The 25,378-nt window shown below is 46.9% G+C and overlaps 1 protein-coding gene across 3 annotated transcripts in view; it reads left to right on the top strand.

The window, feature by feature from the left end:
- Positions 1-25,378, top strand: part of PHF20L1 (PHD finger protein 20 like 1) — an 802,667-nt gene that overhangs the window by 313,156 nt on the left and 464,133 nt on the right. The window lies entirely within an intron of this gene.

Here is a 25,378-nt window from a genome sequence, read left to right as displayed (position 1 = left end):
ATTTCCTCTTGGTGCCGACTGGATACAGAAAAGTAAGTGCGTCGCCTGCTGACAGTCTCCTGCATCAGTTGGTAACTCACAACTGTAGGAATATGGCTCTTTATGTAATATATCAAAAAGGGGTATATTGGGTAGAGAGTCCAGGTATCCCTTACTAGTCGACAGGGCTTGCTTTAACAAGCCCCAGGTGCTCTTTTTGTGCTAGTGTGGTCAAGCAGCTTTATTCTTATTAAGGAGTGTTAGACATTTGTTGCATACACACAGTCAATAAATGATACACACACACCCACAATAAGAAGATCCACACCACTTTTTAAAACCAGCACATATTTGAAAATATTTTTAGACACTAAGATCTTTGTTATTGGGTAAGTGTAGGAATCTAGGCTTCTGTTGCAGTAACCCCACCCCACTTTTTGCCTGATATCTGACGCACTTGGACTTGATGTGCCCTGGGTCCCTGCCAATCAGGTTCCCAGGGTCTGTGTTGTTTCCCAAAACTGTATCTTTGTATCCCCAATTGGCACCTCTCTGGCCACATGTAAGTCCCTTGTCAAAGGTACCATGAGTACCAAGGGCACTGTGACCGACCAGGGAAGGCCTCTAAGGGCTGTAGCACATATTGTGCCATCCTTAGAGGTCCTGTCCTTTAACACACACACTGCCATTGCAGGCTGCGTGTTTTGGTGCAGAGAAAAGTGAAGAGTAGACATGGCACACGTTCCTGTGTGCTATGCCTGCAACCTACGGCCTACAGTGTAGGTAAGACACCGCTCTAGCTGGGTGCACTATATCACTGGTGAGGGTACAGTTGCAAGAGCACCGTACAGCTGCAGTGTCTAAGTCCATTCTTAGGCATTGTAAGTGCAGTAAAGACATAAAGAGTATATGATCTGGGAGTTTGTCATTACGAACTCCACAGCACTATAATGGCTTTACTGAATTCTGGGAAGCTTGGTCTCAATCTTCTCAGCATAATAAACCTACGCTGATGCCATTGTGGGATTTATTATACAATGCTCTCAGAGGGCATCTTAGAGATTCCCCCTGTAAAACAACCATCCTCTGGTGGTTTCCCTGACACAAGCCTGCCACCACGAGACAAGTTTCTGGACCCCTGGGGTGGGAGCCTTCGCTCCCTGAGCCCAGAAACAAAGCCTTTCCTGGGCGGATGTGGTCACACCTCCCACAGGTCAGGAAGAGCCATCTGTGGCAGGGGAGCTTCAAAGGCCTTGCCGCCTTTGTAACATGACCCCCAGCCTCTCCTGCTATCCGGAGTAAGCCCCCTTCCTGTCTCCCCTCCTTTTCTGTGGGAAGACTAGCACAGCCCAGAACTTGTTCCCACCTCTGCCAAACCCACCCCTCAGGAGGGGGAGGCGAGGTGAAGCCCACTCTCCAATTAGGGTTAGGGATTGGCCCACTCCCCCACGTGGGGTGAGCACACCAAGGGTGTAGTCACCCAGAAGGTCAGTAGCCCATTGGCAACTGACCTCGAGACCCATAAAACGCCCCCTAAATACAGTATTTAGGGGGTAGCCCTGAACCAAGAAGACAGATTCCCGCAACCTACGAAGAAGGACGAAAGGAGATGCCCAGCAGAGGAGACTGCAGAGAAGAACTGACTTGGCCCCATACCTACTGGCCCGTCAGCAGTTTCCAGCGATCCGAAGCCAAACGTCACCTTGTCCTGCAGCCAGCAACCTCCAAAACCCCTGGGAGGAGTGACTGCCTTTAACAAAGACCGGATCTCCTGTGAACAGCAGCTCTGTTCAAAAGAAACTCCCAAGACCGACTCTGAGCCTGCTGAGGTCAAATAAAACCGATGCCTGGAACAACCACTGCACCTGTTGCCTACAGCCTGAGGTCGTGTGGCCCACCAGTCCCAGCAAGGTCCCCCAGGGCTCCAGAGTCCGAGTCCACTGTGGGTTGACCCCTCTGCATGGAGACCCTTCCCCCACACACATCACAAGTGACCCGGTAAGGTGAAATCCGACCTCAAAAGGCACCCCTGCATCCAGCCGCCCTGCTCCCTGGACAAGAGAACCCGAGGAACACCTACATCCCCGAGCCCTCCAACTTACCTGCCCAGCTGTTAGTTCCTCCCGGAAGACTTCCTGGACCGAGCCTGCAGCCAAAATCCGAAACCGACAACTCCCATTGAAAACAGGGCACCAGACGCCAAAGCAGCACCCTCACCCAGCCACACCTTTGCCGTTGCTGGTGCACTTTGTCTGCTACCTTAGATTCCCCTTTGCCCTGAGCCTAACACCAGGAGCTTTGCTCCCACAACCTTGTGGCCTGCTCGTGATCAGCCACCAACTGTGAGCCCACTATCCCTCATTAGATAACATTCGACCTCCACAGTCTCCACCTGGCCACCCTAGTGCCGCTGAGGATGCTTTGAAAGTGCATCTTCGACCCTAGGGGAACCCTCGTTCTAACCCCAGAAGCCCAACTCCCATAAACAACTATTTACCTGTAAATCGATAACTTCATTAGCTCCCGTAGGATTGCATTGACTGCTTTTCTTTGAAAATTCTTCTAAGTGTGGCTTTGGTTTGTATGAAAACAACTGCAAATTTACCAAAAGTGAATTACGTACTGTTTGCCTAGGAAATGTCTCGCTGTGATATCTAGGCATATCACACTGATTAGTACAAGTAACTTCTAAAGTAATCCTAGAAGTAATGTGTACTGTAATCTACAAAATAACTGAAAAGTAAATCTGATTATTGATTTACTGTAAATCAACCAACTGCATTTGAACCTGCATTCAACTGTAATTCATTGCATTAGTATTGCTAAGTATTATTTCACTGCATCAGGCCTGGCTTGGTTCTCAAAAAATAACTAAATAATATTTTTATACAAACAAATTGGTCTGAGTTTAACCTTTGAGTGTGTGACATCATGTCTTGCCTGAGTTTGTATAACAAATGCCTAACACTACCCTCTTATAAAGCCTTACTGCTCGCCCATACTACCACAAATATAGAGTAAGGTATTGTCTACTTTTAGCTCTGCCTACCTTTGGGGTTCCACTGGACTCTGCACTATGGTACCTTACTTTGGTATAGTATATACAGAGCCAGCTTCCTACAGTAAGTACTTTTTAAATTGGCAGTTGTGAGAAAGTGGCTCTGTATATACTGGAAGTGGTAGCTTGGTCGAGCAGTAAGGCAGTACCAGAGGACAGTGTAAAGCATTTGTTGTACACACTCAGTCAGCAAATGGTCTAACACACTCAATAACTGAACTCTAGGCCAATGGTTTATATATAAAAAATATATGCTTGTTTTATTTTAGAACCAACACTTGGAGTTAAAATATACTTTCTCAACAATAGATGTTTCATATAAATACTTTTGCAACATGCAGTAGATTTTAGTAAACAGTTACAAGAGGTTGCAGTAGGCAACTCTATTTTTAAACACAACAATACATTGAGCTCAATGGTAAATTCAAGTTATTTGCAACAGATTACTTTTTAGATTACTTTTGGAATTCCAGGACTGGATCCTAGATTCAGTCCTGGGTCAGTTCTCAGAATCAAGTGATGAAAGTCGACTTTAGTACTGTAATGATTTTTAACTAATATATAGCTATTTTAAAAGTTGACACTTAGAAAATATTTCAGAGAAAACAATCAATGATTCCCTATGGAAGAAAATGCAGGTTACAGGTACAGTACGTTCTCGTTACTTTTGTAATCCAGTACTGGGTGCCTAGACTCAGTACTGGGACCTTTATCCAAAACAGGTAAGCAATTACGTTTTCAGATATTATACGATTTTTGAAGAATATTTAAAGATTGCAGAAATCGACACTTAGAAGAAATTTCACAGAAAAACAGTCAATGGTTTCCTATGGAAGAAAATTGAGTTAAGGGTAAGTACAGTTGTAGAGATTTTTCAGAGTCCGTCCTGGGCACCAAGATCCAGCACTGGGACTTCACCTAGGAACAGGTGAGTAAATTCGTTTTTGTCAGTCGGCTGATTTTTGGTGAATATTTGAAGATTTGAAAAGTCCACACTTAGAAGAAATTTCAGGAAAAAGCCAGTCAATGTTACCCTATGAGGAAAATAGAGTTTGCGGTTTAAGGGTAAGTACTCGACTGGCAGGGTTGAGGTTCTGGGCACAGACTCAGGGGTCTCCCAGGGTCAGGTAGGTACAGTTGGTTCACCCTCAGCGGCTCTAGGGCGGCCGGGTGCAGAGAGAGTTAGGCCCAATGTTATCCTATGAGGGATAGGGGGGCCTTGTTTGGTGGCTGCTGACTGGCAAGCCACGCGGCTGTTGGAGCTGGGCTCCTGGTCACTTACTCAGGGCAAGTGGGGAAGTAGGAAGGAGTAGAGTTTTCACTGCCAGGGCCACTCGGGCGGCTGGGTGCAGAGTGCTTTTGAGCCTTCGGGCGCTCAATGGATGTCAATGGGAAATCTCTGGTTAGGAAAAAGACTGCAAGCTCGGGGACGAGGACTCTTCAGGTGCCACCACCACTTCGAGAGGTAAGTTGGGTAGTTGGAGGATAGGTAGGTACCCCGGGGTTGGACACAGGGGGCCGTGGGGCGCCGCGCGCAGGGGTGCCTTTAGGTGTCGGGAAATCTTACCCTCAGTTGATTGCGGTTGGGGGGGGCATCTGGTTCTGAGGCTGCAGGCTTCTTCAGGAATGTCGAGGGAGGTCCTTGGGTGCCGGACTCTGGGTCACAGTTGCCGTGGGGTCGTCCTCAGGGTCTTTGTTCACTCCGGCACTGGCCAGGCTCGGCTGGTGCAGTGTGCGCTTGGTTCGCGGTTCCGGGCTGCTGACAGGGGTTAGAGATAGGTTTCGAGTAGAGCCTCTACTCATGGGAGTCCCAGGGGCTTAGAGCCAAAAGGGAGCCAGGTCCTCCGGGGTTGGTGAGGTCGCTGGCCACGAGAGATGTCGCGCTGGAGCAGGAGCAGGTTTGAGGGTCGACAGGCCGGTAGGGCTGGGGCCAAAGCAGTTGGTGTCTTCCTCTTTTTAGCAGCTGCAGGGCAGGTCTTTGTTCTTCTTGCTCTTCTTGAGGTTTCGAATCTGGAATCTAGGGAAGGAAGGTTCAGGGTGCCCCTAAATACTAGATTTAGGGGTGTTACAGGTAGGTGAAGGCCAGGGACCAATGGGTCCCTGTCCTGGGGTGGGTACACCCCCTATCATGCCTCGCTCCTGTGGGAGGGGGGCAGTAGCCTAGTCCTGATAGGGTAGGGCCACCCATCTTCAAGATGGCGAGAGCCCGGAGATGTGTTTCACCTCGCCTCCCCCACCTGAGGGGTGGGGTAGGCAGGCTGGCACATCCCCTGTCCTTGTTTGGAGTTTCCGGCCAAGCTTCCCGCCAGAGTGGGGGGTTGCAGTGGCCTGGGGAAGCTCACAGAGGCGGCATGCCTTTGAAGCTTCCCTTTGCTCATCCTGGGGGAGGAGATTTATCACCTCGCCTAGGATGTGCATTGTTGCAGGCCCAGGAGAGCAGTGGCTCTCCCACCCAGGTGTCCAGCAACGTGTCTGCTGTGTGGCAGCCTGGGCAGCCTCAGAGCAGACGTGGATTGTAGGTTAGTTGTGAGGGGGGCATCTCTAAGATGCCCTCTGGGGTGCTTGGTACATTAAATTCCACACTGGCATCAGTGTGGGTTTAATGTGCTGAGAAGTTTGATACCAAACTTCCCAGTCTTCAGTGTTGCCATTATGGTGCTGTGGAGTTTGTGTTTGACGAGCTCTCAGCACCATGTACTCTTAAATGGCAGCACTGCACTTACAGTGCCCAGGAATGGACCTGGGTACTGTAGGGGCACAGGGCTCCTGCTCCTGTGCCCAAACCATTTGCATAAGGCACCCAGCCAGAGGGATGGCTGATATATGCCTTGGCAGTGTAGGTGATGGGCATGGTACACAGAGATGTGTGCCATGTCGACTCTTTGTTTTGTCATGCAACTAGACACCCAGCCTGCAAAGGCAGTGTGTGTGTGTAAGGGTACAGGGCCTCTAAGGGTGGCACAATGAGTGCTGCAGCCCTTAGAGGCCTTCCCTGGTCACAAGGCCCTGGGTACCTAGGGTACCATTTACCAGGGGCTGACATGTGGCCAGGGTTTGCCAATTGGGAGTTTGTGTGTTTTAGGGAAGGAACATAGGCCCTGGGCACCTGATTGGCAGGAGTCCAGGGTACACTCAGTCAAAGTACATTCAGCAATTCAGCAAAAAGTGGGGGCATACCATGCAAGAAAGATGGCACTTTCTCACAGCAGTTTTGAAGAAAAGCATTTAATACACTTGTATTGACTCTAATGCGGTAATGTTATCCTGACTGGAAAAACACATATATTACATACTGTTACTTAGCAGCGACTTACAGGACCAGTGTTCTAGAGTTAAGGTAAGTATGGGGCAAGGTTCAAAGCAACACCGGCAGGTCCCCTCTGTAGGCTCTGGGGCGTTCGGGTGCAGAGGTGCTTTTCAGCATCAGGTGTCCCGTTCATTTCATTTGGAAACTTGTCCTGGGACAAAGAGGCTGCAGATAGGGACTGTGGGGGCCAGTCCAGCTGAACCAACAGGATGGCTCAGGTCTTGCGATGCTCAGGCAAGTAGGTACACCTTCTTTCCTCTACTCTGGCTGTAGGGCTTGAGTGCAGTGGTGTTTTGAGGCATCTGGTTTTCACTGTGGGAGACACTTGTGGTAGAAGGTGCCTGCACAGAGAGGCTGCAGGCAGTGACTAGAAGTACAGTCCGGGCAAACCTAAGCTAGGGTTCGACTCTGGAGGGTCTTACGACCTCGCTGGCACCGTTGGCCCACTTTGACTCCGGCTGGAGGGGGGGGGGGGGAGGAGGGGGGCACGGGTGCAGTGGTGCTTTCCGGTGTCGAATGTTTGGAGAACCAAAGTCCTCGTGGTGGTAGTTGGGTTTCGGCAAGGTGCAGGGGAGCAGCTCCACTACTCCACGGAGGATCATGGTTGCATTTGGAAGTGCTGGCTGTCCTGCCAGGCTTTTGGAGGCAGAGCAGCTGCAGGACGAGCCTTCTTTGGCAGATTTGTCGGGGACAACAGGCAGGCCGGCAGGATTGGTGCTAGGTCAGTTGCTGCTTGTCAGTTCTTGCTTTGTGTGTCTCTTCGATGTCCTTTTTCTTCTTAGGTCGGTAGATTCTTCTTTCCTTGAGCCATGGGCAACCCTAAATTCTAAATTTAGGGGTGTTAAGGGGAGTAAAGGGTGGTAGCCAGTGGGCTTGTTACCCTTGAGGTCATTACATCCCCATATGACCACTTACTGTGGGAGGTGGACATAACCCTGTCCCAGAGTTCCCAATTCTGCCATCACCAAGATGGTGGAATTTTCCTAAAGAGCGGGCACATCAGGCAGCTCACCTTAGGAGTGTGACTGGCCTGGTAGTGCACCCCACCTCCCTACATATCTAATTTCCCTCCTGTCCTAGTGCCAGATGGGCCAAGGGTTAGCATTTCCCCTGGCTGAGCCCTTTGAAGCCTCCTGCCTTGGTATGCTGATTACTGAACCATCCTGCTTTGGAAAAGGTGACATCTCCTGTCAGAGCAGGCATTGATTCTACCCTCAAAGAGCATAGGCTATCACCTGAAGACGGTCAGATGCCTGCCTGTGGTGGCAAGCTGGTCTGCACAAATCAGCTAGCACACTAGAGGCTGGTAAATTTTCAGGCGGCACCTCTAAGGTGCCCTCTGGGTGTATGCATTAATACATCCCCCACTGTAATCATTGTGGGTTTATTAATACAAGGTGTTTGATAACAAACACCATAGATTTTAGTGAAGCCATCTTGTAGCTGGGGAACTCGTAAATAGCAGTGTCCAGCACATGTACATGGCTTCCTGGTTCACTTGTGATATCTAAGAATTGACTTAGACCTCACAGGGGCAAATCCGCTCATGCAGATATGTTCATACATGTAGTACAGTGCCCTCTGCCTTAGGGATGTAAGGCCTGCTGTAGGTGTGGCTTACCTATACTGCATACAGTGTCTGCAAGCATGACACACAGGGATGTGTGCCATGCCATGTGTTCACTTTTCCCTGCACCAAGACACACTGCCTGCAATGGCAGTTTGCATGTTGGTAGTTAGGGGTCCTTTAGGGGGGCACAATGCATGCTGTAGCCCTTGGGGATCCTCTTTAGCCTCCTTTCCCCAAGTACCATGGCTACCACTTACTAGGGACTTGTAGGGGTGCTAAAGGTGTTGCCAATTGGGAGAAAAATTGTTCAGTTTAGTGAAAGAGACCTGGCACTGGGGACCTGGATTGCAGAAACCCCGTGCACTTCTGTTAAAATTGCATCAGATACCAGGCAACAAGTGGAGGTGACCATGTCAAAAAGGGTCACTTTCCTACAACCACTTCATAGATACCAGGTACTGCCATGGCAGGAAATCACCCGAGGCATATAAGCCATACCCTAGTACATCGACATCTGTTTCCTCTGTCTATTTTTCCCACCCCTTTTGATGCAGAGACCCAGGCATGTTAAATTTCTGTGCAGTGTATCAAACTAAATTCGACCTTACTTTTGGAGCTGTGACCACTTCTCAGAATGGGGAGGTGGGTGTGAATGTTGAGAAATCTCCAGGTAGAATATCCATTAGAAACATTGTTACAGAATGTAACTAGCTTGCCCTTCTGATGTCTTTTTCTTCCTTCAGATTCCACGCTTCTTTGAATCAATCCCTAGTAGTGAGCCTTTGCTGGTGGGTTTGAGGAGAGTCAATCCAAAAAACCTGTGGAATTGGTCTGGCAAAATGTCCATTCTCTGGGACTTCGGAGTCTAAGCAATAAGGCCTAGTGACAGTGTGTGTCTTAAAGGTATCAACAAAGTGCTGAAAAAGGAGAAATCAGGACGCTAGGCCTTTACCAGTTTCTCCCTCAACCTTCTGGTGGACTGGATTCGTGCAACACATCTTATACATTACATTTTCAAAACCACAGAAAATGTTTTTAGAAAACTATGATGGGCAAGACTGACTTTCATTACACATTTTAACTTTTGGCCTCCTTCCAGTGTCTTCTTTAAATACATAATAGATGGTCTCAGAAGAAGAAAATATTGAACGGTCAGACAAGATCAGTTTTGAAGTCTTTGCTTTTCTTGCTCAATTTAGAATCTCAAGTGGTGCTTCTCAACACACTAGTTATGTGCCTGACAAGTAAAATAGAAGTCCTTGTGACAGGTGTGTATGTTAGGATAGTGCCTTGCATCACATTCTTGTGCACTAATGCCAGCCGGGATTCCAAGACCTGATTGTGTGATGCTTGTACCATGGGCTTGGTACTGGAGCTGCCAGTCTCTGACCTAGAGTCCTCCCTGTACCTTATTTGACACTGTTACTCCCTGTAAACCAAGGTGAATCCACTTCTGTCCAGTGCAGATGATTAGCTAACTGAAAGCACTTCTGGACACGAAAAACAAGGAGCATTTCTCCATCATGAGGTTATGAATTATCCCTGTTACTGAGCTGGATATCCGAACAATTTATTACAGAGCGAAAATGAGTTCTATCAGATGAAAAGATTGGTTAACTTTACCATATCCAGTGTATAAAGTCCCATAAATGTAGAAGCTTGCTGTTTGTGTGGCAGTGACTATGTTGCAGGCACTGATTGATTGTGCATCTGAACTGCACAGTTTCGCAGAGTAAGGTTGCACAGGTAGTGGACCGTGGTGAAGGCTGGGGCCAAGGCGGCATAAATGTGTCCACAGATACTTTTGACACCGTACAGCCTCCATTTTTGGATGGATCCTTCTTGGCCAGGTGATGGGTTTTTGGAAGTTTGTTTTTTCTAACTTTTTTTTGGAAATGTTCATACTAGCCATGTAAATTGTTCGCTAAAACCTAGCATATGGACATCTCTAAAATGTTTTAGAGCCCTTTTCTTAACTGTGTGTCATAGACATGAATGTTGCTTCACATACCTGTTGATACAATTCTGGTCTTTTCAAGTTCACAGGCTTTGTATTGAGTTTATTATGTTTATTCTGCATCTGTATGTTCCAATCCACCTCCTAAATTAAGCCTTGATTTCCATTCCTTTCCTTCGAGTGTATCCTGTACCTAAATGTAGTAGCTTGGTTATCATACACCGGTGGTAAACAACAGTGTTCACAATTCCAGTGCATCCTGACTGTTCACGGTTTAAGCATGTTCAATGGCATGTGTGGCTGCAGATACAGAAGCTCTGCATACTCCTGCCATCTAGTGTTGGATTTGGAGTTGTGCAAGTTGTTTTTTTTGGAAAATATTTTTGAGTTATGAGTTCGAGTAACAAGTCCTCCTCTGTGATACTGCACATGGGCATCAACTCCTTTGTTAGATTATTTTCTCTCCGCCCTCTGGTTCGGACTGGTGTGCCTCTCTTCTGTGTTAACTTTATTTGGTATAAGTCTTCGGTCCTATCGTGTCTTCAGTGGTATAGTTTGTTGAGTGCACTTTTCTATTACTGTGCCGCTTGAAAACTTTGTTGGTTTGGGCATCGATCTATCGCCCTTCGGGGCACAGCCGGTCTTGGGCCTACCATCTCAAGTACACAATCTGTGCTGAAGATGTGTTCCCTATGGAACGAACACCTTTGCAATCACTCCTCCGTTCCGAAAGCCTCAATACCGAATTCATCTGAGGCCTAACCCTCGAAGCATTCCTCGGTTTCCATGTCTCCGTTCGATCCTATCCTTGAAACAGTGGACATTAGACAGCAGAAGATCCAGACTCAAGAAGGCTCTGGGAGAATAATGGCCTCTCCTCCTCCAACGATGCAATTAACTTTTGAGGATGCATTGGACGTCCCTGTTTGTCTTAAAAAGGGGACAGAGGACAAGACTACCAGCCCTACTCATCATTCCCCACCCCCACCACCATCATCACCACCTCCACTATCGCCACTTTTTTCTCTTACATCTCCACATCATGACCCTCTTGATGCTACACCTTCAGGGTCACAAAGGTCAAACTCACAGGGGTATGAGAGAGCTATTAGGGGATAATGACCCGTGGTACACATAAGATGCAGATCCCATCACACCAGATGATCCATATCTTTATCCAGCCTGCCCTTTCACTCCTGAGGATGCGAGTGCTTATCAACAGGTCATTGCTAAAGCAGCTATTTACCATAGGGTTGACCTACAAAAGGAGTCTTTGGAACAAGACTACCTCTTTGATACCCTCTCATCCACCCACAAAGATGCACAGTTTTTACCTATATTTCCTGGCATGTTACGACACGCTGACGATCTCTTCAAAGAGCCAGTTCTTGCCCAAGTTATTACCCAACGGTTAGATAAAAAGTACAAAGCGGTTCAATCAGACCGCATCTTTATATGAACTCCATAGTTGCAACTACTGCTCATTAGAGAGCCAACAGCCAGCCAACTGGGGATACGCCACCTCTTTAAAAAGAGAGTGTATTGATGAAGCGGGAAAAAGAGTAGCAGCGCAGGCAGCTAATCACTGGTGCATTGCTTATTCCCAGGTCCTTCTTGCACCTTATGGTAGGGATCATTGGGATGAGATGGAGGAGTTACTACAGGATCTTCCTGAGTACCATCGTAAAAGAAGACGACAGATTGTTGCAGAGGGTCAGACCATCACCAATAATTCCATCAGGTGTGCCCTTAATGCAGCAGAAACAGCCGCTAGGGGTATCAATACCAGCGTTCTTCTCAGAAGAAATGCTTGGCTCAGATGTTGGGGTTTCAAGCCAGAAGTCCAACAGGCAGTACACATGCCTTTCAACAAAGATAATCGTTTTGGTCCACAGGTTGTAGGAAGCTGGCTCAGTATGTATGGTATTATCACTAGGTGGTTACATCATGCACACAGTCCAGGGGTTCCCCAAAAGTGTACAGGCCTCAATGTAAAACCCAAAGCGCTCTATAGTGGTAGCTTGGGCGAGCACCCTTAGACATTTATTGCACAACAGTGATCAATAATGGACACACAACTTAAGAAGGAATTCCTGACCAATTTTATAAAATTATACTTTGTACTTTATTTTGAGACTTAGATCTTCACTATAAGGTAAGTACGTCTTTAAATAGAGATACTTTTCACATTGAGAAATCGGCACTAAAAACTTTTCAGAATAGTTCAATGTTATCCTATGGGGAAAACAATATCGTGGTTAAATAGGCAAGTATCAAACTTACAAATCCAGTTGTTCTGTCCCAAAGGTCGGCAATAAGGAAGAGTCTGGGTAGTACCAAACTTGCAACACCTGCGGCACAGGGGCGGCTGGGTGCAGAGGTCAAAGTCGGAGATCAGCCCAATGCTTTTCAATGGAGATTGGGGGGTGCCTGGAGTCACGCTGCTTGTAGGTAAGTAGATCGGTTGCAGGGGCAAAGCTTTGGGGTTAGGTTAAACACGGGGGGCACAGAGCAGCACCAAACACACACCACCAGCAGCACAGGAGCGGCCGGGTGCAGGGTGCAAATTCAGCATTGGCCGCCCAATGCTTTTCAGTGGAGATTCTTGTTTTGGCGAACAGGCTGCAGGCTTGGCACCAGAGGTTGCAGGAGGGAGACCAATGACAGCAGTGGTACGTTTAGATGTATGGCATCGTAGGGGCACTGTCTGTTCGGCTCACCAAAGCCCAGGGGCTTTGGGATCAGGGGTGCCTATTGACATCGGATTCTTCTTACCAGAGCCTTTCGTGGTCGTGGGTCCTCTAGATTCACACTGCAGGTGCCGCTGTGGAGATCAGGAGAGGTCATCAAACACTGAACAGAAGGTCAGGATCACTGGGGAGACTTCACTGTGCAGGTGAGTGGGCAGGAGACAAGGATCCACCTGGGTCTGGAGTCCTTGGAGTTTTTTTTCTTGGAAAAGTCCGCTGTCCACGGGAGATTTAAGTCTTTTTTGAAAGCAGCAGTCATCCCATGGTTTTCAGAGGTTACTGGCTGCAAGACTGGTCGTAGGTTCGCAGAAGCTGGAGACAGGCCGTTAGGGCTGGGGCTAAGGCAGTCGTCGTCTTCAATCTTCTCTGCAGGGTCATCGTCTTACTACTTAGCTCATCGCAGATCTAGTTTCTAGGTCTGGGTGAGCCACCTAAATACTAAATTTAGGAGGCGTTTTAGGGGAGTAGTAGGTGGGGCCAATGGGCACCTTACCTGGAGCCTCCCTGAGGCGTGAATAAGACCATCCCAACTTATTCAAGCCTCAAATCGCCCCAAGAAACTTTTTGAAATTGTCAAACAACAATCAGCTAAAGCACCCAACCACCTTGACTCAAGAGACGACTCTCCCTCATGTGACGAACTGGCTGCTTTCTTTATTGAGAAAATTAAACTCATCAGTATTGACCTTCAATCTAAGAAGGCCCTTCTTCCATCATACGAGACTGCGGCTCCTACTGCTCTCTCTGAGAGGCTCGAGCCACTTAGTATTAGCACCAAGAATAAGGCCACATGGGGTTCTTTCACTCCCCTCAGTGAAAACAACATCTACAAACCCCTTCTTAGTATCAACCCTTCAAATCACTTCAGCGACCCGTTGCCATTGACTGTCTTCAAAGAAATCAAGGATGCCTTCATCCCCCTTTGGACAAAGATTGTCAACGCTCCATTATCACAAGGCAAGATCCCCGAATGTCTAAAAGCAGCTCGGGTAATCCCCATTCTTAAAAAACCTAATGCAGACAGAACTGATCTCAACAACTTTCGCCCCATCCCCAACATCCACACTCTGGTCAGCCGCCTAGAAAAATGCATGCAATCGCAACTTTGCACTCACATTGAGAATTTCCAACTCTTGTAACTACATCAGTCTGGTTTACATAGTGGTCACAGCACTGAATTGGCGCTCACTCACATTATGGATGACATTTTAAAAATGCTAGATCAAAATGAATCCTGCCTCCTAAACCTCCTTAACCTTTCTTCTGCATTCGACATGGTTAATCACGACAACCTCTTAGCCATTTTGGATCACAGGATGGGCCTTTCCAGTCAGGTTTTGCAATGGTTTTCGTCCTTCTTTCACAATAGATCCCAAAGAGTCCAGGTTAATTAAACCCTATCCCAGTCCTCTACAGTCTCCATGGAGGTCCCACAAGGGTCTGCCCTTTCTCCCATACTCTTTAATATTTTCTTAGAACCGTTAGCGAATACTCTAATCTCCATTAACCTTTTTTTTTGCATATGTATGCGGATGACAAACAACTTTACCTGAAAATCACCTCCTCTGAAGACTTCACCTCACTCACCTCTACCCTGATCAATACCCAAAACTGGCTAACTGAGAACCACCTCCTGCTCAACACCTCTAAAACCGAATTCCATCTCATATCTCCTCCTAATCACACTCCCAAGATAGACCTCTGGATGAAACACCTCACTGCCTTCATCTGCTCTCCTCACATCATTGACTCCGCTAAATCTCTCGGAATCACCCTGGACATGCACTTGAACATGAAGAAGAATCATATTCGTAAGAGGTGCAAGGGTGGTAAACACCAGATGAGGATTCTTAGAAATCTCAATCCATTCCTTCCACAAGATCACTTCAAGCAGGTGGTTCAATCGTTTGTCCGGTCGAGGCTAGATTATGGTAGCACTATGCTCTGTGGTCTCGCCAAATATACCTTGGCCCCACGTAGGACTTCCTTGAATGCCGCTGCCAGATTGATTACGGGTACAAAAAGAAATGCTCACATATCCCCAGCCCTAACATCTCTAAACTGGTTACCCTACGAAGCAAGAATACAGCTAAAGATAGCCTGTTTGATGCACAAAGCCCTCCATTTCAAAACCCCCGGTTACCTGGCTTAAACGCTAGAGCTATCTGGAGGGGGTACACAATCAAGAAGTGCCAATTCTCTTCTCTTGAAACCTCCGACTTTTCACAAAAAGAGAACGAGACACAGAGCCTTCTCTGGCTCGGCCCCAAAGATCTGGAACTCTCCCACCGGAAGTTCGCAGAATCTCCTCCACGGCTGCCTTCAAACATGAAGTAAAAATAATCCTAATGAGCAAGTTCTTGCCTTAAATGGTCATGGTAGAGCTGTAATGTTTGTGCTATGTGCCACACACACCACATAGAAATTGTATTGCTGGAATGCATGGTTTTACTCATAGCTCATTTTCCGCACAGGTGGTATACATTTCATAAAGGTCCCATTGCCCAAATAGACAGATATTATATACATTGTAATTGTTTTGATATCACATTCTGTAATTGTACATGTGAAAGATTTAAACATGGTCAGAAATGCCAATAAAAATATTTACAAAAAAAATGGTCATGGCTCATCTAATTTCTCAATGCCCCTCTGACTACTTTGTTTTTGGTCTAACAACTGTAAAGCTCAGGGTTGTCTAATATACCCTATTATGTAATGTTTGTTTACCTCCTAGTACACTATGGTATTAGCTAAATATATTCTCTGTTACCCCCTTTGCCATTTTCTCTTTACTATGCCCTTCCCTTCCAAAATGTGAAGTGCTCCAATACCCTTCGGGGTCATGTTCGCGCTATACAAAACATAATAAATAAATACACCCTCTATTATGCCACCTTCCTGTGGGAGGGGGCATAGACCCAGCCCCGATTATAGGGGTTTCCCCATCTTTAAGAAGGCGGAGACTGAAAAATGTGCTTCACCCCGCCTCCCCCACCTTAAGGGTGGGGTTGGCAGAGGTGGGCACATCTCCTGGTTTTCTGAGTTTTTCCTGCTGGCTTTTCCACCCAAAGTGGGGGTCATCTACTGCTAGCAGCAGAGGCTGGAGGTCGCATTACAAAGGCGGCAGTCTATTGAAGCTTCCCTCTTCGAGCACTGGCCCATCCCGAGGGAGGAGGTGTGACGCATCTGCCTAGGATGTGCATTGTTTCTAGTCTCAGAGAGCAGGGGCTCTCTACCCAGGGGTCCATAAATATGTCTGGTGGTGGCTGGCTGCCTACAGCCGGTCCGAGACCACACCAGGGTTGGCAGGTTTTCAAAGGGCACCTCTGACGTGGCACTATAAATCCCACACTGGCTTCTGTGTGGATTTATTGAAATTAGTAGTTTGGTACCAAACGCTCCTGTGTTAATTGAAGCTATCATGATGCTGTGGAACTTGAGTTGTCGAGTTCCAGTTCATGTACTCTCTATGGCTTTCCTGGCACTTACAAGATTGGGGAATGGACCTCAATATTGATGGGGCATATCTGCTCATACAGATATGCTCTCACCTGTGGTATAGTGCACCCTGCCTTAGGGCAGTGAGGCCTGCTAGAGGGGCGACTTATCTGTGCCTTCATGCAGTGTTGGCTGGCATGGCACCCAGGCAGGGTGCCCTGTCCCATTTGCCGTTTTCTCCCTCACTGGGGCATGCAAGCTGCAAGGGCAGTGGCGTAGTCCCCGTGAGGGGGGGTTCCCAGGGGACCCTCTTCAGCTTCCACGCCCTAGGTATCCCAGGGTACAATTTACCAGGGACTTACTGGGAGTAGAAGTACCAATAGAGGATTTGTTTTTAGGGAAGAAGCACTGGCACTGGCAACCTGGTTGTCAGGGACCCTGTGCACAACAAATTGAAACCACATCAAAACCAGGCAAAAGGTTGGGATAACCATGCAAAAAGATGCACTTTCTCACACAGGTGGACACCACCGTAGATAAAATGAAACCAATACCAATACTACTAAAGCTATGTGAACCTTAGTGTACTACACCAAGAGGCTCCTTTCGATGCACCAGCTACAAGGGAGGATATAAATCCACCACTACAGATGCCTCCACTTTTCAAAAAAAGTAGAGCCAATCCACCTACAGTAAAGGCTATTTCAGAGGTTCCTTCAGAGGTAGTAATAGCGAGGGCAGGGGTGTAGAAAACCTGCACTGTATATGCTATAAAAAAGTAAGGTATACTGTGCATAGAATTCAGCGAGTCCACAGAGGTATAGCAGAGGCTAAATTAGACAAGTACTAACAGCTCTCTTTGTGGTAGTGTTGGGGAACAGTTAGGCTTATCCAGAGGGTGTTAAGTATTTATTTTATTCGCTCACTCAGGGCTGATGGCACACACTGAGACACTGAATCCTGACCAATTAGGTAAGTATCAAAAGATATACTTATATTTTATTTTGTAGAACCAATCCGGTCTTGGCACAGGTAAGTAAGAACTCTTTCAAATGCTAAGCTGTACACAGGACTGCAATTGTGGGTTGTATTGGAATTGTTTACAGGTCTGTACTACATTTAAAACAGTTTAAAATACAGTGAGATTACTTTCAATTACTCTTGGATTACTTCTCAGTTACTTTTAGATTTTTAGGTGATATGCTGAGATATCACACACTGGCTGATGTCACTCATAGGTAAGTACGACAATTCTTAAATTAAAGCACACTTGATTTCTTTTCATACAAAAGTTCAACTCCTAGGAAAAAACAATCATAGCATTGGTATCTACAGGGAAAAGAAGGTTATTGGATTGCAGGTAAGTAAACAACCTGCAAGATTAGCTTTTGGTGGTTAGAGCCAAGGTTCAGGTAGGCACTCAAATTGCACCACCAGGGGCACTAGGGCGGCCAGGTGCAGAGTGCAGGTGCCCAATGTCCGCCAATAGGGCTAAGGGGGCTTTTGGTCAAGGACTGCTTGCGGGCAGGCCACTTGACTGTTGGAGCAAAGCTCCTGGGGTAGAAATTAGCACTGCAGGGGCCAACAATCGTCACAGAAGCTACACCACTAGCTGCACAGGGGCGGTCGGGTGCAGAGTGCCAAGGAGGTTTTGGGGGTCCTGTGGATTCTAATAGAGATTTCAGGTTCGGCAAATATCCTGCAGGCTCGTGAAGGTAGGATTCTTGAATGTGACCATTGGCTGGAGATGTAAGTTGGGTTCTTGGGGGGGATGCCTGGATACAGACAGTTGGGCCACCCAGGGCTGTTAAGTGTCTGGTGCAGGGTGTCTTTTGGCATCTGGTTCTTCTCATCAGATCTGGTTTTGGTCGGGGGGACCCTTCATGTTGAGGCTGAAGGTGTCAGTTTGAAGGTTAAAGGAGGTCAAAGATCATTCGATTCCAAGTCAGGATTGCTGGGGAGACCTCCTCGGGGTGTTGGGCCACTGAAACTGTGGCTGTGGGTGTCTGGTGCAGAGTGGTGCAAATAAACGGAGCTGCCTGGATCCAGATTCTGTGAGTGAGTCTTTGTTGAGCAATTCCGGTGCTCAGGTGAGATAGTCTTGAAGACGGTTGCAGGGCAGGTCCTATGGGCTCTGGGGGTTTCGCTGTAGTCAGGTAGGAGTTGTGACAGGCTGGTAGGGCGGGGGCTTAAGCAGTTGGTGTCCTCTTCTTCCTAGGCCAGCACAGCTCTTCGGTCCTCCTTTCTTCCTCAAATCTGAGGAGGCAGGGTTCCGGGTCGCACCTAAATATTACATTTAGGTGCATCAAAAGGGGTGTCCAAGTTGAGATTATTGGGTCCCTTCCTTGGGGTGGGTACAACTCCTATTATTCAACCATCTAGTGGGGGGGTGGGCGTGAGCCCCTTCCTGATTGGCTGGGCGCCCTCATCTTCAAGATGGAGGGGGCAGAGATGTGTGCTTCACCTCCCCTCCCCTCCCTCACCTGAGGGGTGGGGTTGGTAAAGGTGGCCCCACCTCTCCTCCTATCTTGGTTTTCCCGCAGATTCTCCCGCTCTAAGTGGGAGCCTGAACTAGTGGGAGCCAGTTGCTGGGAACAGCAAAAGGCAGGGACAGCTTACAAAGGAGCATGACACCTCTGCCCAGGATGGGCTTTGTTTCTGGACCCAGGGAGCAGAGGCTCTCTACCCAGTGGTCCAGAAATCTGTCTGGTGGTGACAAATGGTGGGCAACCATTCAGGAACCACACCAGGGCTGGCTGTTTTTCAGGGGGCATCTCTAAGATGCCCTCTGTGTGCATTTTTCATTAAATCCCACACTGGCATCAGTGAGGGTTTAATGTGCCGAGATGTTTGATACCAAACCTCCCAGTTTTCAGTAAAGCCATCATGGTGCTGTGGAATTCGTAATGACAAACTCCCAGTACTATATACTTTTAATGGCATTACTGCACTTACAATGTCTAAGAATTGGCTTAGACACTGTAGGGGTACAGGGCTCATGCACCTGTACCCTCACCACTGGTATAGTGCACCCAGCTAGAGGGGTGGCTGATCTATGCCAGGGCAGTGGGTTGTAGGCACACAGGGATGTGTGCCATGTCGACTCTTCACTTTGTTCTGCACCAAAAGACGCAGACTGCAAAAGGGGGAGGGGAGGTATGTGTATGTGTGTATATGTGTGTGTGTGTATGTATGAATGTGTGTGTATGCATATATATATATATATATGTGTGTGTGTATATATATGTACAGGGCCTCTAAGGGTGGCACAATAAGTGATGCAGCCCTTAGAGGCCTTCCATGGCCACAGTGCCCTTGGTACCTGTGGTACCATTTCAAGGGGCAGACCTATCGCCAAGAGTTCCTATTGGGTTTTGTTTTGAATGTAGTTTAGCCCTGGGTGCCTGTTTGGCTGGTACCCAGGGCACACTCAGTCAAAGCACATAAGCATCTTAGCAAAAAGGGGGGGCAACCATGCAAAAAGAGGGCACTTTCTTACACCCATGCATTCTGCTCATCGCAAATACCTCAGGTTTGTCATAGCATGAAAACACTACCAATTAAAAGTTCTAGCTTTCGGTGTGACCACAGCACCTAGAGTGTTCACAAAGTGTTTGTCAGTTGTGGCAGCACATCTGAGAAGACGAAGCATTCATGTCTACCTCTAAGATTGGCTCATCAAAGCCAGTACGTACCATTAGTGCCAACAGTACATTCAGTTGACTGTGGCCCTTATTCACAGCCCATGGGTTTACAATAAATGTTCCCAAGTCTCGCCTACAGCCTCTCCAAATTCAACCATATCTAGGAGCAATCCTCAACACACAATCAGGATTAGCATATCCCTATCCAACTCGAGTTCAACATTTTCAAACAACTCTCCCACATTTCCAACCCAACTCATCTCTCACAGTTTGGACTGTGATGCATCTGCTAGGTATGATGACCTCTTGTATTACCATAATCCTCCACGCGAGGTTACATATGTGTCCACTGCAAAAATATTGAGCTCACCATTGGTCTTAATCACAGGGTCACTTTGAAGATCTAGTGTTGCTAGACCGCTACACTCACTGTTCTCTGCAGTGGTGGAACACCAGTAACCTGATAAAGGGGCAGTCTTTTCTTGACCCTGTTCTTCACCTCACTCTCACAACAGACACATTGGAGATGGGTTGAGATGCCCATCTACATGACCTCATAGTACAAGGTCTCTGGGAGGGCATACAACAATCCCAACATATCAAATACTTGGAGCTTCAGGCAATTTTCCCAGCCTTAAAAGGTTTCCTTTTGCACCCCCTCACAACAGACAATATGATAGTCGTGTATAATTTCCAAAAGCAGGGCATAGATGTCTTCTCAACTTTTTCAACTGTCTCAGACCCTATGGAACTAAGCTCTTCATCACAACATTCACCTCTTGGCGGCGTATCTGCCTGGAATTGATAACGATTTTGCAGACCTGCTCAGCAAGATGCAACAGACTCACAGGTGGGAACCCCGAAGTTGTCCTTCCCTACTTTCAAAAGTGGGGTTTTCCTCAAATAGACAGTTTCACCACAGCTGAAAACATAAAATGCCCAAACTTCACCTTCAGGTACCCACACCCACTATCCAAGGGCAACGCACTATAGATGAGTTGGTCAGAGAGTTGGTCAGAGATATTTGGCTATGCTTTTCCACCTCTCCCTCTCATTCCATTTCTGGTTCGGAGACTCAGGCAGACATCTCTCACCATGATCCTGGTAGCTCCCTCTTTGGCATGTCAACACTAGTTCACAACACTACTTGACCATTCAGTAGTCCCACACTAGAAACTCCCCAACAGGCTGGACCTTCTCACTCAAAATCATGAACAGATCAGACATCCGGACCCCAAAACTTTCAATCTAGCAGTTTGTCTCCTGAGGTCCTAGAGTTTGGATATCTTGATTTACCACAAGAATGCATGGACATTCTTAAGCAAGCGCGTAAGCCAGCTACTAGAGCATGCTATGCTGCAAAATGGAAACGTTTAGTTTATTATTGCCAACCTAAACAGATGGATCCTATTAAAGCCATGGTCCAAAACATTATCTGCTACCTGCTTCATCTGTAAAAGTCAAATTTAGCCTATACTTCCATTAGATTACACCTGGCTGCCATAGTTGCCTATCTCCAAAATAGACAGCATCTGTCATTTTTCAAAGTACTGGCCATTAAAGCTTTTATGTAAGGTTATAAAGAGTCATCCTTTACAAGGGTTCCTGCGGCACCCTCTTGGAACTTTAATGTTGTTCTAACCAGGCTCATGTGTCCTCCATTTGAGCCTCTTCACTCATGCCCGCTACAATTTATTTCACGGAAATTGACATTCTTGGTTGCCATCCCTTCACTCGGGTGTTTTTTCAAATGCATAAAAAAAAGCTGGTTCTTTGTACTAATCCTACATTTCTGCCTAAAGTGATTTCTCAATTTCATCTTAATCAGTCTATTGAGCTCCCATTTTTTTTTCTAACCCAGATTCTGTAGCGGAAAGAGCTCTCCTTACCCTAGATGTAAATAGTTCTCATGTTCTATACTGATAGAACTAAAACTTTCAGAAAAACAAAACAAGTTTTTGTGGCCTTTTCTCTGCCCATAAAGTCATATCCAAATCAGGCATAGCCAGTTAGATAGTTGAATGAATTCAAACTTGCTACACTAAAGCCAAAAGACCTTTACCCATTATTCCCACAGCACATTCTACTCATAAAAAGGAAGCTTATATTTAAAAGGAAATATTCTCCAGTATTGGGGTGTCTTTCATAGATTCACATGCTTGAATATTCCCCGTCGTCGAAGTGGGAGTCCCACGGTACATAACATAGCAATGTAGTACTAACATAAGCCTATTAGGCATAAAAGAAAGTAAAACCATAGAGTTTTCATGGATAGACAACTTGTCACCTCTATAACATATTACTGTCGTATGTTTTAGTCCAAATCCAGCCAATCAGGTGTCCGCACCCTCTAGGACCCCCTCCCCTCCCCAGAGGCTGAGGCTCTCAGATTTTCTACCGCACGTCGTGTGAAGGGAGTCTCCCTGAGCTTGCTTAGTTTTTCTTCTCATATCTCTTCAGAAGATTACCTCTATGATGTCTACATCCAAGAAATCCCTCTTCAGACCTTGTGGAAGTTGTTGTAAACTGTGGCTTCATTCTGAAGATCCTCACAAGAAATGTATTTATTGCTTATATCCTGAACATCAGGTTAAAGACTGTAAAATTTGTAGAACCTTCTCACAAAAAACTTTAAAGGATAGAGAAGGGCGTCTCCTTCTGTGGCTACAGAAGTTGAAGACTTCAGAGAATCCTCTTTCAGATGTGGAGAGTGTGTCTTCAATCCAAACTGCTCCCTCTTTGAAGAGATCAAGTGACTCTCAAAAGGTTTCTCCTAGACCTAAAGTGGTGAAGAAACATCATGGAGATAAGACCACTACTCAACCTTCCACTTCAAAAGGGGTGATTCCCCCCCCCCCAGGAGTCTGTCTGAATCCTTTACGCCCCCGAGGTCTGATTCTCAGGCGTCTAAGACTCCATCTGCGCAGTGTTTACCTCAGAAACTGCCTCCCTCGTCGACGAGCTCTTCAAAACTTCCTCCGTCGACGAGAGCTGCCGTCGTCACATCTACATCGACGACGTCGACAGTGGCTTTGTCGTCGACGGTGGCTTTGTCGTCGACGGTGGCTTTGTCGTCGACGGTGGCTTTGTCGTCGACGGTGGCTTTGTCGTCGACGGTGGCTTTGTCGTCGACGGTGGCTTTGTCGTCGACGGCGGCTCAACAGCGAATTTCACCATCACCAACAACGGCTACGACTCCATCTCAAGAATTGATGCCACTAGGGGCTTCAAGCTCTCTGTTTCAGCGACGACATTCGTCTCTGGATACCCTGATGCCAATTACCACTCCTACGCAGCCTCCAGAAGTGCTTTTTTCATCTGATAATGAGGAATACGAAGATGATAGATTTCGGGCTGCTCGCAGTCCTTCAGAGCTATAATAAAATGTCAGGAATCCGATGATGAAGATGATTACTCAACTTATGACACACATCCAGTTCAACAACTTCCTATGGCACAATTGCCGTTACGTCTTATTTCCAACCTACAATATATGCTGGATGATTATAACCGCCATTTTCCACGGTCTGTGCATACTTCTCCAATGCCGCAGACACCTCAACAACCTGTTTTAAATCAGGAAACAGTAGTCACACCTCCATCAGGGACAAGAGATCAACATCTTGTGATTCCTCAAATCATACAAGATATTGTCGAGGAACAGGATGATGACGCTGTCAAAGAAGAAGGCGAGCTGGATGATGGTTCCTTTCTTTCTGATTGGGACAACTATCAAATACAAACGCCATCTCCTGCTGATCCAGCTCCTTTGGATTCTCCACCAGTCGACATTGGTGGTTCATTTGCTCATGGAAAGAGCAGCTAAGAGATTTCACCTCCCTATGTCAACCAGGGAGGAAGATTGTTTCTTATATGATTTTAAGGATCAACCTCAAAAGCAGGTCCGTTGTATTCCAATTATTGATTTTATCTGGCAAGAGGGCCTTAAGTTGATGCAAACTCCTAACTCTATTCCAGCTATCCTTCCTAGGATAGATAAAAAATACAAAGCCCCTCCAAATTCTCCTGCTTGTTTAACTTCGCAAACAAAGCCTGATTCCATTATTACTCAGGCAGCCCAACGTCGATCCAGAAACCCATAGTCTCCTTTGTCGGCACCACCCGATCGAGAAGGTCGACGGCTGGATGGTATAGGGAAAAAAAATTCCACTATGGCGGCAGCTACAGTCCGGGCGGCAAATTCCTTAGCGATCCTGGGCCGTTACATTTCATCTCTAATTGACCTTATTCCTAAAACATCTAGACCAGAGGCATTAAAGATTCTCCAAGAAGGAGAAAGTATTTCTTCGGAAATTATAGATTGCGCTATTGATGTGTCCTCTTCTGGCTTCCGTCTTTTGGCTGGTGCAGCGGTCCTCCGGCGTCAAGGCTGGTTGCGGGCCACGTCTTTTCGTCAGGAGGTACAAACAAAGATACTGGACATGCCTTACGACGGTGAATCACTTTTTGGCCAGCATATAGATGATGCCCTTCAAGCAATTAAGAAGGGCACTGACACGGCTCGTGCCCTTGGCTCTGTGCAAGCTTTTCGAGGTGCAAGAGGTCGTGGTTCCTCTTCTTCCTTTCAAGGAAATTTGAATCAATACAGACAAGGACAGACCCACTACTCCTCTCAAAATCAACAATCTTATAGGCAACAACATTCTTCCACCTACAGACAATACAGAGGAAAATCTTCTTATAGAGGAAAGGATTCCTCCAAGAAACAATGACTCACTCTACACACAGTCGCGACTTCTTCTTCTTTTTTCAAAACTTGGAGGTCGAATCTCCCACTTCTACTCCAAATGGTCACAAATTACTACCAATCAATGGGTTCTAGATATTGTACGCAGGGGACACGCATTGGAATTTGTAAAGATTCCTCCCAATACTCCACCAAGAGGTCCCCCTCCTGCCTACTTAAAAGAGCTTCTGAATCAGCTGAAAATTTTATTGAGAAAGGGCGCGATCGAAGTGGTGCCAAAGCTACAGAAGGGCAGGGGGTTCTATTCAAGGTTCTTCCTCATACAGAAAAAGTCGAGAGAATGGCGTCCCATTTTGGATCTACGTGCTTTAAACAAGTATATAAAGACACAAACTTTTCGTATGTTGTCCCTTCAAGAAGTACTCACCTTTCTATCCCAAGGAGAATTTATGACAACTCTAGATCTCCAAGACGCTTATTTTCATTTTCCCATATTGCCGAGGCACAGAAAATTCCTCAGATTCAGGGTGGCCGGAAAGGATTTTCAATTCAAAGTTCTGCCTTTCGGCCTTCGTTCTGCTCCCCGAGTGTTCACAAAAGTCCTCGCACCGGTGGCAACTTACCTTCGTCTGCAAGGAGTACAAATCTTCCCGCACTTGGACGACTGCCTACTGAAGGCAAAGTCTTTCGAACTAGCGTCCAAACAAACTGTTATGCAGATCCCTCTTCCAATCTCTGGGCCTCACACTAAACATAGGAACATCTCAGTTACTCCCGGCTCAAAACAGACTGTTCTTGGGAGCCATTCTGGATACCAGTCTAGGGAAAGCTTTTGTGTCGCACGAACGACGTTAACGTCTTCGCGTGCTAGCGACTTCTATCCATCTAAAAGAGTTTGTTTCTGTCCGACAGTTCTTTCCTCGGGATGTTGTCCTCATGCATTCCTCTAGTCCCTCACTGCCGC

This window comes from Triturus cristatus, chromosome 5_1 (assembly GCF_964204655.1).
Source record: "Triturus cristatus chromosome 5_1, aTriCri1.1, whole genome shotgun sequence".
Lineage (NCBI taxonomy): Eukaryota > Metazoa > Chordata > Amphibia > Caudata > Salamandridae > Triturus > Triturus cristatus.
This window is presented reverse-complemented; position numbering and strand designations above follow the sequence as displayed.